Here is a 14,955-nt window from a genome sequence, read left to right on the forward strand (position 1 = left end):
CTTATAAAACTGGGCTATTAAAATGAAGGGTAAAGGAGTTAATTAGCAGTGAAAACTGCTCACTGATTAGGAAAAGGGTGAGAATGAAAACCTGCAGCCACTGCGGCCCTCCAGCACCGGAGGTTTAAGGGGTGTGCACACCAGGGTTTGTCTTTTCTTCACTAAACATTTTCTGATTTGTTTTCACCTTCTTTGTATAGATTGCAATTTTGCAGTAAAGGTGGAATAAGCTCTGACCGGATTTCTCTTGGTTTCGTTTTTTTATCACACAAAATCCATGATTTTAGCAGGGGTGTGCAGACTTTTAATATCCACTGTAGATGACGATCAAACGTATACATAAGTGCAGTTAACTGTTCAGCTGAGGCGACACCTGAAGCACAGCCAGGTGAAATGATTCACTCAGGGTCACGTCCCGAGTCACTGGCGAGCGCGTCAGCTTTGTATGGCAGCGTCTTTAGCACACGGCAGCACTGCACTGGCAAGCCGTAAACAGAGAGCCCATCAATCTGCTTCTCGCACACAACAAGAGGAGGCTGTCACATGCAGGTGAACGCATTCGGCAAGCAGAAATGTCTCCGAGCACAGAGCAGTAAACAGAGGGTGGGGCACATGTCACACTCCAACAGTCTGTAATTAAAAGGACTGCCATTTAGATGACTTCAAGAGTTGAACTCGTATAATTCATCTGTCAATGTACACTTGGCCAGGTTCTCATATTTTTATTTTTTTATGGAATCCGTGGCAATATTAATTCTGTTGCTGTGACAAATGTTTGAAATAAATTGCACACTCCTCATATCCCAGACTACAAAACTGCTATTGTTCAACTTAGACGTCTGCAGTGACAATTTGATCAGCACAGGGGAGCCAGCTGATAGTCTTCGGTAGAATACAATATCAGAATAAGCCATTGTTAACCATCATTTCAAGAACTGAGGTCTCAAACTCTGAAAAAGACAGACAGTCTACCAAAAAAATAATAATAATTTTTACAAAGAAAAATTAAACGATGGACAGTGAATACTAATTTTTTTATTATCTGAGGCCTCTTCTATAAGGTGTGGCCAGAAACACAGCATAACACCAGACGCTATATGCATAAAATAAAGGTATTTATTGACACCAAGCACCTTTCCAATAATCAGTTCTCTAAAATAAGCCATAATTACCCAAAAGAAATGATTTCTTTCTTCTCTCGACCTCCTGTTGAGTGTTGCCTGCTGCCTCACAACTCCCCCTGACACGAGGCAGTTGACTCCTTTTAATTCAGACTCAGGAATGCTTCTGGTGCCACTCGATGTCTTCTGGGAAGCATAGAAAGTAGGAAGGTCCTCCTCACCCACTGACACTGCCCTCTACGCCAACAGGGTTGCACATTCCAGACTCCAATTCCCAAGCACCATCTAGGTTGCCATATACAATACAGTTTATTTTTGTATAGCCCAAAATCACACAGGAAGTGCCACAATGGGCTTTAACAGGCCCTGCCTCTTGACAGCCCCCCAGCCTTGACTCTCTTAAGACGACAAGAAAAAACAAATCCTCAATACAGCATAAAAATAAAAATTTTAGATGTACGGAGCAGAATTTAACAATAGATGATATCACATAATAAGATTTGGATATTTTTAGAGTCTTGGAGACCTCATTCATCAAGCTGCCTCCCCCATTTGGCCATTTCACGGCTGAAACAGTGCTGGGTCAGCCAATCCGATGAAAGGACCCCCATATGAGGACCACTGCCACCTAGTGTAAGGGGGATGGAACGGCGCCAGAATTGTTCAACCAATTTTGAATGCAACTAATCTTGTCCTATTGCATAGCCCATCACTCAGACATAAATATACACAATAACATTACGATACATCTCTCCTTCTACAGTAATTTGGCGTTAACGGTGTTAACGGGTGTAGATATTTTACAGGATATTGTAAGTTAATGTTTTCATCTTCCGCACCATCACCTCCAACTGTCTCAGCAGTCTATTAATACGCATTTAACCAATTTGCTGTGTGACCAATTGACAATTTTTCGTTTTACTTCATTGTTTGTCGATGCTAGTATTGCCCGTGTACTTGTTTCTTCTATTGATAACCTTTCTGGTTGAAATTCTTCAATAAGATTTTAACATAATACGTCTTCTTTTATTGGGAACTTAAAGTGAGGAAAACGCAAAAATTTATAAGAGCTGAGAGAGCAGGAACTGTGTCTGATAAAAACATTCACACGAATGAGAGGTGAGAGGACCGTGTGCATGGGCCGTTAACAGGAAATGGTTTTAGAGGAGGGCGGGACTTGAAAAAATCTCTTGGCCCAAGTCTCATCTCAAGATTGTCTTTATGATAGACAGATGTGTACTACCTCTTTCATGTGTTTTGTGGGTGGAGCCTCGGGAGGCTGGGCCATCATGACATCAGTGCTACTGGGCCGCCCCTCTGCCTTTATTAGGAGAAGGCCGACGAGTACTCACCAGTGGATCATTTTGATTTTGTCATTTAGAGTGGCCAGTGTAAGCCCACTTTAATTTGATTTTGTGTGGCAAAGTTCATCTTAGATTATCAGGGAGAATACAAGAGACAACCAATATGGGGTGATAGTCCATTCAAGTGCATTCTCACACTCACGCCATTCACATTGGCACCAATGTATAACTGGTAGTTAACCAAAAATGCAACTTGAACACCCAGAGAAAACACCTTGAAGATTCATGGGGAAAGCATAAAGATTCCAATGATAATTTTTTTTGTAAACACTAAAATCACACAAAGAATGCCTCAATGGCTGTTAACTTTTTTGCGACGGATGTCGACATTTGTCAAAAGTAAGGGCTGATGGTAGTAATCAACTCTAAATGGTGACAAAACCCACCATTATGTTTTAGTTTTTAGTTGGACTCTCTTTGCTGGAAGGAAAGTCAGCTTCATTGGTCTGACAAAGATTCCCTGCGCTCGTGTGAGTAGCGAGGAGCAAACGATGACAATAATGGCATCGATATCAGGTGACTGGTAGAAGCGAATGCATAAAGTGTCACAGACGTTACTGTATGGACTGGGGTGCAAGCCTGGTCAAAACACTAGATAGATAGATAGATAGATAGATAGATAGATAGATAGATAGATAGATAGATAGATAGATAGATAGATAGATAGATAGATAGATAGATAGATGTAATTATATCCGGCCCGCAAGATCATTTTATATACTGTATTATTGTTATTAATGGCCCGGGTATATGAAGTGCTGGTAACACAATAAACTACAGATCCCATAATGCAGCGCTTCAGCTGCCTTGCCGAACACTTACCGCGTTAATCAAGTCTAGCTTATGATGCTGCAAGTTATTGCGAAGCTAGCTCACATGATGCCGAAGAGAAAAGGTGATTCTGAACATAGAGCCTTTAAAAACCGATGGGAGTCTGAGTATATGTTTACTGAACCCGTGTGTCTCATTTGTGGAGCTAATGTGGCTGTAATTACAGAATTTAATCTAAGACGGCACTATGAGACAAAACATCAAGATAACCTGAAAGACCTGAATGCAATGCACAAGATACAGAAAGCAGAAGAAGTTGTTAAATAAGAATCTGACACTTCAGCAGACTTTTTTACCCGTGCAAAATCACAAAGTGATTTCAAGTGAAGCTGCTTTTATGGGAGACACAAATGCACCAGTGCACCTTGCCCCACTTTCCCTGTTGCCAAGTAATGTTGAACCAAGTCGGCACAACGGTGTTCCCAAATACGCACTTTGCTGATAAACTGAGCGCACTGAGTTTGCACAGCACTTTGGTGACTTTGAAGAATAAAAAAAGAATTTTGAGTTGTTTCGCAACCCATTTGCCGTCGATGTGGAAACTGGACCTGTGCAGATTCAGATGGAGGTGATTGAGCTGCAGTGTAATGGCACACTGAAGGCAAAGTACGATACTGCAGGGCCCGCACAGTTTATTCACTCCATTCCCGCAGAAATGCTCCAGCTCCGTCTACATGCGGCTCGAACCTTGTGCATGTTTGGTAGCACATATCTGTGTGAGAAGCTCTTCTCAGTGATGAAGACTAACAAAACAGCACACAGGAGTCGTCTCACTGATGAGCACCTGCAGTCCATCCTGAGAATCTCCACAACACAGAACCTCACAGAAAACATAAACGAACTTGTTGGCAAAAAAAGATGCCAGGCGTCAAGCTCTGATAAAATGACATAAGAGCAAAGACAACTGAATGATTTGATATTACTGAAAAGAACAAATTTTATTTATATTTCCAGGTTTTGTTATGCAGCATGTTCATAATTGAATTTCTATAATTTTGACAGGATATATTTTTTATGGAGAGCAAAATCTTTTGGGATATTTAAAATTTAAGTTTATTTTTTATATAAAATTACATAAGAGTAAAGAAATTTGAATATTTGTTCTTTTAATGTTTACTTTATTTCTAACTTGTATAATTTAGACAGGATATATTTTTATGGACAGCAAAATATTATAAGTTATTTAAGGTTTGAGTTGATTTATTCCGGAATAATATTCTGTCGACTAAATAAAAATTCCTTCTATTTAAAATTTAAATAGAACTTGAACAGAAACGATAGTTCATAATATCCACGCAGACTTGCACGTAAGAGCGGGAGTCATCCGTTTTAACAAGCAGCGTATTGCACTGATACGAAATAGCCTTCCCATTTAATTATTTAGGAATGGATAGATAAATTAGGATTTTGTACAAATAATGTTTTTCATTTTACTTCCTTCATGGATTCTGGCACCCCCAGTAACAGTTGCTCGCACCCCAAAGACTGTATATATATATATATATATATATATATATATATATATATATCTATACTAATAAAGGCAAAGCCCTCACTCACTCACTGACTCACCTCACTGACTCACTGACTCATCACTAATTCTCCAACTTCCCGTGTAGGTAGAAGGCTGAAATTTGGCAGGCTTATTCCTTACAGCTTACTTACAAAAGTTGGGCAGGTTTCATTTCGAAATTCTACGCATAAGGGTCATAACTGGAAGCTATTTTTCCCCATATAATGTAATGGAGTCTTGAGTTGGAGATGGCGTGGAGGGGCGGAGTTTCGTGTGACATCATCACGCCTCCTACGTATGTACGTAGAGAACAAGGAAGATTCCAAACAGCGATGAGCACAAAACGCCATTTCACAATTGAGAAGGCAGAAAAACATGAAGCAAATGATGCATACAAGCATATTCATAAGTACAGCTACTGCGGAAACAAAGCAGCGTGAACCGTAAGTTTATATTAAATTAAGTTCATAGACAGGCTGCCACTAGCGTTTGTAATTTAGTGCCTGCCCATATAAGGCCGTCCATCAGCGGCAATCCAATACAAACACTGCCGGTAAATATTCATGTGTGAAGGACTGTGCTTATGCAGAGGAAGATGAGATGGTCAGGGTGGTGTTTGGCACAAACTCATTGAAACTGCGAGAGAAACTTTTAAGTGCCGGGTCTTAGCTGACATTACACGAGATGGCACCAGCACAGCTGGGAACCTTCGATGCAAGAACACCAAGCGGCTCACGTGAACTGACGCAATGCGCAGACAAAAAGCAACAGTTCCAAAGAGTGCTGAACAAAAACCGAATTACACAATTGAGAAGGCAGCAAAAAAATATGAAGCGTCTTATACATACAATCATATTCATAAGTGCAGCTACTGCGGAAACAAAGCACACGGTGGAAAAAGTGAATGTCCTGCTAAAGGAAGACAGCGTAAAAACAAAAACGTGCATGCAGTTTGTCACGTCTCAGATAAAGAGGAAGACGAGCTGTTTATTGATGCAGTAAGGAACTAATCGATGAATGAAACCTCTTATCTTTACAACGATTGACAAACACGGAATGTAACTTGAACACATCCTACAAATACGAGCCTGATTGAAAGAAATAATGATAATCAAATCCTTGATGACAGCAACATTCAATAACACTCACAAAACAATTACTGTATATTGACAATCATGTTACGTTATTTTTAAAATGTTCCCTTTTCTTTTTCATAACTTCTACTTCTCCACTGCGGTACACGGGTATATATATATAAATGTATATATATAGCCCGATCTACAATACATACTTTAGCATAGACGAGCCACACGTTGTGGTGCAATTGTAGAGTCTTCGCCTCTAACGCCGACATTCGAGGTTCGATTCCCGAGAGGGGGTGTACTGACTGTACGCGCGCTACCTGATTCATTTTACCTTCGCATCTCCTTGGTTTGGGACGTATGAAAAAATATTAGGTTAACGCAGAGTCATGTTACGTTATTTTTAAAATTTTCCCTTTCTTAGCACAAGCACAGCTGAGAAGCTTCGATGCATGTACTCCATAACACGTTAAAAAATAACGCATTTAATCACACTTTCAATTCCAAGCAAACGGGAACTTTTGTCAATGCATGATTTCCTGGTATATCCATTACACTGATGCACACATCACAGCTACAAAATGTTAGAGTCGGAATAAAAGCGCGTTCTACGACTGATCATTTCGACTACCCGAGCGAAGTCTTGATAAAAGCATGGTTTATCTATACTAATAAAAGGCAAAGCCCTCACTCACTCACTCACTGACTCACTCACTCACTGACACATCACTAATTCTCCAACTTCCCGTGTGGGTGGAAGGCTGAAATTTGGCAGGTTCATTCCTTACAGCTTCCTTACAAAAGTTGGGCAGGTTTTATATCGAAATTCTACGCGTAATGGTCATAACTGGAAGCAGTTTTTCCCCATTTACTGTAATGGAGATGAGCTTCAACGCCGTGGGGGCGGAGTTTCGTGTGACATCATCACGCCTCCCACGTAATCACGCAGTACATAGAAAACCAGGAAGACCTCAAAAAGCGCTGAAGAAAACATGCATTATATAATTGAGAAGGCAGCGAAACAATAAGAAGCGAGCAAGTGACATATACAACCATATTCATGAGTTCTGCTACTTCGGAAACAAAGTACGATGTAAACCTACACTTTAAATTAAGTTCATAGACAGGCTGCGCTGGCGTTTGTAATTTAGTGCCTGCCCATATAAGGCCGTCCGTCAGCGGCAATCCAATAGCAAACTCCACTAAATATTCACGGGTGAAGGACTGTGCTTATGGAGAGGAAGATGAGATGGTCAGGGTGGTGTTTGACACAAACTCAGCAAACTGCGAGAGAAAGTTTTAAGTGCCAGGACTAAGGTAACATTAAATACAGCCATGGACATAGCACGAGATGGCACCAGCACAGCTGGGAACCTTCGATGCATGTACACCGAGTGGCTCACGTGAACTGACGAGTGCACAGATAAAAGCAACAGTTCCAAAGAGCTGAACAAAACCGAATTACACAATTGAAAAGGCAGCAAAAATATGAAGCGTCTGATACATACAAGCATATTCATAAATCCAACTACTGCGGAAACAAAGCACACGTTGGAAAAAGTCAATGTCCCGCTAAAGGAAGACAGTGTAAAAAACCCGTGCATGCAGTGTGTCAGGTCTCAGATAAAGAAGAAGGCGAGCTGTTTATTGATGCAGTAAGAAACGAATCGATGAATGAAACCTGTCATCTTTACAACGATTGACAAACACGGAATGTAACTTGAACACAACACATCCTACAAATACGAACCTGATTGAAAGAAATAATGATAATCAAATCCTTGATGACAGCAACACTCAGTAACACTCACAAAACAAATACTGTATATTGACAGTCATGTTACGTTATTTTTAAAATGTTCCCTTTTCTTTTCTAGCTTTTTAACACACTACTTCTCCGCTGCGATACGCGGGTATATATATATGTATATATATATAACCCGATCTACATACTCGAATAATGGATACTTTATTCGCCATCAATGATTGTTTTGGTAAAGCCATACTCAGTGTATTCATTAGATGAACGGTAAAAAAGTAAGAGCGAGGGAGGATGACTTATTGAGGCATGCAGGCTGTGTAGTGCGCGTCAACTCTATCTGAATTGCGCGATCACATTTGAAAAAATATATCTTTTCAAGTTCTATTTAGTCCATATGTGTCAAACTCAAGGGCCGGGCCACATCCGCCCGGCGTGTAATTATATCCGCCCGCGATCATTTTATATACTGTATTATTGTTATTAAAGCCGGGTATATGAAGCGCTGGTAACACAATAAACTACAGATCCCATAATGCAGCGCTTCAGCTGCCTTGCCGAACACTTACCTCGTTAATCAAGTCTAGCTTATGATGCTGCAAGTTATTGCGAAGCTAGCTCACACGATGCTGAAGAGAAAAGTTGATTCTGAAAATAGAGCCTTTAAAACCGATGGGAGGCTGAGTATATGTTTACTGAACCCGTGTGTCTCATTTGTGGAGCTAATGTGGCTGTAATTACAGAATTTAATCTAAGACGGCACTATGAGACAAAACATCAGGGTAACCTGAATGCAATGCAGAAGATACAGAAAGCAGCATAATTAAATAAGAATCTGACACTTCAGCGGACGTTTTACCCGTGCACAATCACAAAGTGATTTCAAGTGAAGCTGCTTTTATGGGAGACACAAATGCACCAGTTCACCTTGCCCCACTTTCCCTGTTGCCAAGTAATGTTAAACCAAGTCGTCACTACGGTGTTCCCAAATACGCACTTTGCTGATAAACTGAGCGCACTGAGTTTGCACGGCGCTTTGGTGACTTTGAAGAACAAAAAAAGTCCGTCTACATGCGGCTCGAACCTTGTGCATGTTTGGTAGCACATATCTGTGTGAGAAGCTCTTCTCAGTGATAAAGACTAACAAAACAGCACACAGGAGTTGCCTCACTGATGAGCACCTGCAATCCATCCTGAGAATCTCCACAACACAGAACCTCACAGCAAACAGAAACGAACTTGTGGCCAAAAAAAGATGCCAGGCGTCCAGCTCTAAAATGACATATGAGCAAAGACAACTGAATGATTTGATTTGTTATTGCTGAAAGGAACACATTTTATTTATATTTCTAGGTTTTGTTATGCAGCATGTTCATATTTGAATTTGTATCATTTTGACAGGATATATTTTTATGGAGAGCAAAATCTTTTGGGATATTTAAAATCTAAGTTTATTTTTATATAAAATTACATAAGAGTAAAGAAATTTGAATGTTTGTTCTTTTAACGTTTACTTTATTTCTAACTTGTATAATTTAGACAGGATAAATTTTTATGGAGAGCAAAATATTATAAGTTGTTTAAGGTTTGAGTTGATTTATTCACGAATAATATTCCTGTCTGTTTTACCATTCCTACCAAAGATATTTCTGTCGACTAAATAAAAATTCCTTCTATTTAAAATTTAAATAGAACTTGAACAAATCTGATAGTTCATAATATCCACGCAGACTTGCACGTAAGAGCGGGAGTTATCCGTTTTAACAAGCAGCGTATTGCACTGATACGAAATAGCTGTGTGTGTATATATGTAGATATGTATGTATATGTATATATATGTTTATATATGTGTGTGTGTATGTATGTATGTATATATATATATGTATTTGTGTGTGTATTTATGTGTGTGTGTATATGTATGTGTATATATGTAGATATATATGTATGTATATATGTGTATATGTATAGATATGTATATATATATGTTTATGTGTGTGTGTGTAAATATATATATATATATATGACAACAACACTCATCACTCACAACAGTGACAAAACAATTACATTGACAATCATGTTACGTTATTTTCAAAAGGTTTCCTTTTCTTTTCATTGCTTCTTTAACACACTACTTCTCGCTGCAAAGCTGGTATTTTGCTAGTATATATACAGTATATATATATATATATATATATATATATATATATATATATATATATATATATATTTTGTCACAAGAACGAGACATGGACAGATAGAGTTGGGGCAGCCACCCGTATAATGTGGTATCCTGGCTGCAAAAGGCGTTTTATCAAAACAATCAGCACTCAACTGAGTCCAGAACAAGACTGAGAAACAAAGGAAAGGGGCAGGTTTTAAAGGGGGAGACAGGAAGTGAGGTCATATGGATCTGGCACGTGGTCTTCCACCATTGGCTCATAGCCGGAGGTGACATCAGAGGGACTGGAGCTGGTGTGGCCGACTTCCATTGGCTCAGTCCTGGAAGTGATGTCAGGAGATCCAGGTGAAATCCCCGGGATGGTCTACAGGCAAGGGAGAAAAGAGTCAGTGCACTCTGCCACACCCGGCATGCCTCGAACTGCCTTCACTCAAGCCCTTTAGCTGCCTCCCATGCGCGTGTGTGACAAGGCCCCCTTAGCCCAGACCCGGGTCGGGCGACCTAACCGAGAGGTCGTGAACCCGAGAAAGAGCATCAGCGTTGGCGTGGAGCGCGACGGCGATGAACGAGCGAAAACTTATGCGGCTGCAGGTCAAGAAACCACCGGGTGACCCGCGGATTCGACTCCTTGTGGAGGGCCATCCACTGTAGAGGTGCATGGTCCGTGACAAGGGTGAATTCCCGGCCCAACAGGTAGTACCTCAGCTGAGTAATCGCCCATTTAATCGCCAGAGCCTCCCTCTCCACCGCAGCATACCTGGTCTCCCGGTCCAACAGTTTCCGGCTCAGGAACATGATGGGGTGCTCCACACCATCGACGCTTTGGCTCAGCACGGCCCAGGCCTGTGTCCGGCGTCCGTCTGGAGGATGAAAGGCAAAGAAAAGTTAGGTGCCATCAAAACAGGTGTGGACGTAAGGGCCTGCTTTAAGTCACCAAATGCAGCGCCTGTTTTTTCAGTCCATGCCACAATGTTCGGGGCCCTCTTCTTTGTTAAATCAGTCAAGGGCCGCTCTCTCCGAAACCCGGGTACAAACCGGCGGTAGTACCCGGCTAACCCGAGAAAGGCTTGGACCTGCCGCTTGGTTCGCGGACGGGGCCATTTCAGAATGGCATCAATTTTGGAGCACTGTGGCCTTACGGTACCCGACCCACCAGGTAGCCTAAATATTTGGCCTCGCTTAATCCAAGAAGCATTTCTTGGGATTAATCCGAGCCCGCCTCACCAAGTGTCCGTAATACCGCTTGGACATGCTGTAGGTGTTCCTTCCATGTGCTGGAATAGATGACCACGTCATCCAGGTAGGCAGCACTGTATGAGTTATGAGGCCGAAGCACTTTGTCCACCAGACGCTGAAAGGTTGCTGGAGCCCGTGTAACCCAAATGGAAGGACACGATACTGCCAGTGTCCGCTAGGGGTACTAAACGCGTTTTTCCTTCGGAGTCCGTTAAAGGAACCTGCCAGTACCCTTTCGTCATGTCAAGTGTGGTCAGGTATTGAGCCTGTCCAAGCCTCTCGAGGAGGTCGTCCACGCGTGGCATTGGATAAGCATCAAATTGGGAGACTTGATTAAGCCGACGGAAGTCATTGCAGAACCTCCAACTTCCGTCAGGCTTACCGACGAGCACAATGGGGCTGGACCAGGGACTATAACTTTCCTCAATCACACCTAGCTCCAGCATGCGCTTGATCTCAAGCTCCACTTCAGCCTTTTTTGCCTCGGGAAGACGATACGGGCGTTCTCGGACAACAACCCGGGCTCTGTCACGATGTTGTGCTCAATCAGTGAGGTCCTTCCGGGTTCTCACTGACTACCTCCCGAGCGGTCCGGATAACTGTTTCCAGCTCCTGCCGCTGTCTGGGACTTAAGTCCGTGCGAAGTTAAGGTCGTGTGTGTGGCGAAGAGTGGCGGGCTGGCGGAGGAGGGATCGGGGTCCCTGTCCTTCCACGGTTTCAGCAGGTTCACATGATAAACCGCTCCTTTGGCCGGCGATTGGGTTGACTCACCAAATAGTCGACCAGTCCCTTCCTCTCCTTAACCGTAGGGGCCCTGCCAGTGGGCAAGCAATTTAGAGTGGGAGGTAGGCACTAGGACCATGACCCGATCTCCGGGCGGAACTCCGAAGAGGCGTGCGCGGTTGTAGTACGGGCCTGTGCTGCTTGAGCCTCCTCCATGTGACTTTTAAGGACAGGCGAATCTTTCCAAATCTATCGCGTAACTCGCGATATACTCCAGTATGTTTGTGGAGGGAAGAGCCTCTTCTTCCCAGCCTTCTTTCAAAATATCTAATATGCCCGAGGTTGTCGCCCGTACAGTAGTTCAAAGGGGAGAACCCGTGGAGGCTTGTGGGACTTCCGATAGGCAAAAGGACGAGGGGGAGGAGCTGATCCCAGTTCCTTCCATCCTCGCTGACCACCTTACGCAGCATTTGCTTGAGAGTTTGATTAAACCTCTCTACTAATCCGTCGGTTTGAGGATGATACACGAGGTCTTTAAATGCTTTATTTTCAGTAACCTGGCAGTCTCCTTGAACGTCTCCGAGGTGAAGGGGGTCCCCTGGTCTGTCAAGACTTCTTTGGGGATCCCCACGCGAATACCCTAGTAATTCCCGTGCGATGGCTTTAGAGGTAGCTGAGCGCAACGGAACAGCTTCGGGGGATCGTGTAGCATAATCCACGAGGACTAAAATGTAATTGTGTCCTCGGGCTGAGGGCTCCAGGGGTCCCACCAGGTCGACCCCGATTCTGTGGAAGGGAACGTCAATCAGTGGAATAGGAACAAGAGGAGCACGGTCCCTCCTAGGAATTTGTCGCAGTTGACACTCCGGGCAGGAAGCAAAAGCGACGAACCTCCTCATTAATTCCTGGCCAGTAGAAACGGGCTTGATCCGCTCCAGAGTTTTTGGTGCCCAGGTGGCCACCTAGGAGGTGGGCGTGTGCTAGCTCGCAGACCTGCCGCGGAAGGTACGCGGCACTAGCAGCAGCCTCGTCTCCTGCCCGTCATGCATTGCTACACGGTAAAGGAGGTCATTATCTAGCACAAAGTAGGGGCCCTGTGGCATCGACTGATTAGTGCGCTGGCCATTGACAAGGACCACTGCATTTTTTACAAACTTCAGGGAGTCATCATTCCATTGCTCCCTTCTAAAAGAAGCCGGCGTTTTTAAATTGGAACCGCAACACGGAGAGAGGGTCAGCGTCGACCTCAATGGGCGTGGTTTCCCCGCTCCGCCCGGCGTTGGTGGATGGCGTGTTAGCCCGCGACGGCCCGGAGTTGCCACGTCAGTCAGGGCGACGCTTGCTCTCTCTGCCGGCTGATTACACGGCGTGGAGGCAGCTTGAGACGGGTTATCTCCGTCCATAACGAGGCCCAAATTAACCCCGGGAGTGGTATGTGTCTCACCGCTTTTATTTTAGACCAGTCCCCCTAGTATCACCGGGTGTGGAGGATCAGGTAGGACGCTACGGTGAGTTCTGAACTGACCCTCCGTAACTGATGACACAGCGGCGGACCTGTACCAGCGGATGTCTCCGTGGACACAGGTTATACCGGTCTTAAATTTTAGCCACTGTTGCGGTTGCACAAAGCGGGGGCAACAATGGAAATGTTGCTGCCGGAGTCGAACAAACCTGTGGTCTTGTGTCCGTTGACGATCACCACGCCAGTATGTGGGACCGCCAACGGATTAGCCAGAGCACACCAACCCCTCCTCGCCCTCCACCTGCATTCCTCCTTGCCCCCAAGCGGTTTGCGCGCCCGCGGCACCGCGGACGCCCGTACGAGCTCCGGATTGTACAGGGAGGGGCTAGGTCTTGGAACGTACCCCGGCTGAGTTTGACATGAGGACGGTTCTGCTCCCCCAGAGTGTGAGGCCGCCCTCTGCGTCTCCATAAGCTCTATGAGCTCAGACATGTTCTTAAACTGCTTGCCCCAAACCGGCTGGGTGAAGCCATGGGGAAGTGCTTCCAGGAGCAGATAGCAAGCTACCTGCTCTATTATTTGGTAGGGGTGTTTTCAAATGGCGTAGCCAATGCCCTACCATTGCCCATAAGGACCAGGCTTGTTTGTTGGTCGGCCGCTCAGGGTCCAACCTCCATTTTTATTTTATTCACCTGCCAGTCTGGGGCACCCCTAGGTGGTAAATGGGGCTTTGGTTTCACAGGGAGGCAGGCACTCTCCCCCAAGAGAGCATACTGAGTCCCTTTTGCCTCCCCCTCCAGGGCAGCCCAATTCTGTGAGCCCCACCCGCACACTCCCTGGCCTCTCCAGATGGCCTAGTTATGAGTGCCGGGAGCGGAGCCCGCACCGGGTCACGCCGAACCACGGGGCACCCTCCCTGCCTGAATACTCGGCCCCGCACGCCCCACCTGGGTATATTGCAGGTCCTGTCCCCTTCTCTTCCGGGACTTCTCCATCCTGCCGTCTACGCCACTGTCACAAGAACGAGACATGGACAGATAAAGAGTTGGGGCAGCCACCCGTATATTGTGGTATCCTGGCTGCAAAAGTCTTTTTCAAAACAATCAGCACTGAAGTGCATTCAACGAGTCCAAAACAAGACTGAGAAACAAAGGAAAAGGGGCAGGTTTTAAAGGGGGAGACAGGAAGTGAGGTCATATGGATCTGGCACGTGGTCTTCCACCATTGACTCATAGCCGGACGTGACATCAGAGGGACTGGAGCTGGTGTGGCCGACTTCCATTGGCTCAGTCCCGAAGTGATGTCAGGAGATCCAGGTGAAATCCCGGGGATGGTCTACAGGCAAGGGAGAAAAGAGTCAGTGCACTCTGCCACACCCCGGCATGCCTCCGAACTGCCTTCACTCAAGCCCTTTAGCTGCCTCCCATGCGCACGTGTGTGACAAGATATATATATATATATATGTGTGTGTGTGTGTGTATATGTATATATGTAGATATGTATGTATATATATGTTTATATATGTGTGTGTATGTATATATATGTATTTGTGTGTATATATGTGTGTGTATGTAGATATGTATATAAACTGCTCAAAAAAATTAAAGGAACACTTTGAAAACACATCAGATCTCAATGGGAAAAAGAAATTCTCCTGGATATCTATACTGATATAGACTGGGTAA

Source organism: Polypterus senegalus, chromosome 6, assembly GCF_016835505.1.
Source record: "Polypterus senegalus isolate Bchr_013 chromosome 6, ASM1683550v1, whole genome shotgun sequence".
Taxonomy (NCBI): Eukaryota; Metazoa; Chordata; class Cladistia; order Polypteriformes; family Polypteridae; genus Polypterus; species Polypterus senegalus.